Genomic DNA, 2,461 nt, shown 5'->3' with positions numbered 1-2,461 from the left:
TAATTGTGGAAAAATAGGCATAACAAAGTGTACCATGTTAACCATTTCTAAGTGTACAGTTCAGTGGCATTAAGAACATTCATATTGTGCTATCACCACCATTCGTCTACAGCACTCTTTTCATCATGTAAAACTAAAACTCTATATCCTTTAATCAATAACTTTCTATTCCCTCTCCAATTATCCCCCTAGCAACCACTTTTCACTCTCCATCTTTATGAATGTAACTACTCTAGGTACCTCATAAGTGTAATCAAACAGCATTTGTCCTTTTGTGACTATCTTATTTCACTCAGCATAATGTCTTCAAGGTTCATCCATGTTGAGGTATATGCCAGAATCTCCTTTTTCTTTTTTAATCCTCACCAGAGGATATTTTCCATTGATTTTTTTTAGAGAGACTGGAAAAGACAGAGATAAATATTGCTATGAGAGAAACACATCGATTGGTTGCCTCCTGCATGCCCCCAGACCAGGGCCCAGGCTGGGGAGGAGCCTGCAACCAAGGTATATGCCCTTGACCAGAATCAAACACTGCACCCTTTGGTCTGCAGGCTGATGCTCTATCCGCTGAGCCAAACCAGCTAGGGCCTCCTCTTTATTAATGCTGAATAATATTCCTTTGTATGGATATGCCACATTTTGTTTATTCATTCATCCATCAATGGACATTTAGGTTACTTTCACCTTTTGGCTTTGTAAATAATGCTACGAACATAGTGTATAAATAGCTCTTCAAGACCTTATTTTCATTTCTATTGGGTATATCTATTATGTACAATTTTAAGTCGAGGATTAGGTTCCCATTGAAGCCCAGTTAAAATGAAAGATTTCACCTATAAAGAGTATTTTTTAATAATGCAGTATATGTAATTATAAACACACTATATATATAGTCTTTTACTTTTTTGATAGAAATTTCTGTACTTGTAGGTACAAATCTATAGTAGTACTACAAAACATTGATGATGTCCATGTCTGAAATCACATTTTTTGTTGTTTTTTAAAAATATATTTTTATTGATTTCAGAGAGGAAGGGAGTGGGAGAGACAGAGAGAAACATCATGGATGAGAGAGAATCACTAATCGGTTGCCTCCTGCATGCCCCTTACTGGGGATTGAGCCCACAACCCAGGCATGTACCCTTGATCAGAGTCAAACCCAGGACCCTTCAGTCCACAGGCTGATGCTCTATCCACTGAGCAAACTGGCTAGGGCTGAAATCACGTTTTACGCATCCCAGCTATCAAAAAAATGTGTTTTTTTTTAAATCAGCCATATTAGAGGAAAAAACTTATTTATTTCCCTATAGGAAATGTTATAAAATATTTCCTATGAAGAGGTGATCAAACATTATATAACCAATAAATGTAGAAAATAAATATGATAGAGGTGTGTCCAGCAGTTAATGGATAAAACAACTTTAAAAAAAAATTTTGTGGTGTTTGTGCTCTTTGTCAGTTAAAAAAAAAGTGTAATGTAACTTTTTATCTCATTCTAAATATATACTCACATTCTTACCTAATTTTGTATGTGTAATGTTGTGTTCATTTTATTAAACAGAACCCCCCCCCCCCAATTGTGTATGGTTTAGGCCCCACAAAACCTGTGGGGATGTCACAGACCCTCTCAGTGCTTGAAGGTTCAGGAGATCTCAGATTCTTTACCTCATTCCCACTAGCTATTCCAGCTTCCTGTATCCTGGTGCATTGTGTAGGGAGTGTCCTCACAAGGTATTCAGGTCCAGATTGAACAGTCCATGGCACTGATGAGTGCTCAGTCATGAGGTGCTAGGTGCTGACAAAATGGACTCCTCCTGGCGCAACCACCAGAAGGATCAAGGTGGGCGGGTCTGGGCACAGGTTTGAGAGTTTAGTACCTAATTAAAGTCTGGGCAGTTGGTGGTAATGACTTGGCTCCCACCAACTCTGTGAACTTCTAGATACCTTTCAATTCTTGAACAATAGCCTCAGGATAGGTTCACAGGCTCCTTCACCAACCCCTCTCTCCACACACCCTGCCCAAGATTCCTGACTTCTTTTTGAGCTTTGGAGGAAATTCCACTGCTTTCTTTGAGTTTTTATCAGAGGTACTCCCTCTCTTCTGAACATTTTTTCTGTTGTTCTTTAAGTATAGATTTTAATGCCCCCTCAAAAATAGATGCTAGCTAGAGTCATTAGCAGCCAAAAGTCTAATTCTCCTTTTCTGGGGTGGCAGGAGGGGATGCTAATCTTTAAGTCCTCTCAGGAGACTAAGAAAAAACATTTTTATTCTATCTGTTTTTTTAAAAAACACATTTTTTTTTTTATCTTAGAGAGGAAAGGACAGGGAGAGAGAGATAGAAACATCAATGATGAGAGTCTCATTGATCAGCTGCCTCCTGCATGCCCCCTACTGGGGATTGAGCCCACAACCCTGTCATGTGCCCTTGACTGGAATCAAACCTGGGACCCTTCAGTA

This window comes from Myotis davidii, unplaced genomic scaffold, assembly GCF_000327345.1.
Source record: "Myotis davidii unplaced genomic scaffold, ASM32734v1 scaffold159, whole genome shotgun sequence".
Taxonomy (NCBI): Eukaryota; Metazoa; Chordata; class Mammalia; order Chiroptera; family Vespertilionidae; genus Myotis; species Myotis davidii.
This window is presented reverse-complemented; position numbering follows the sequence as displayed.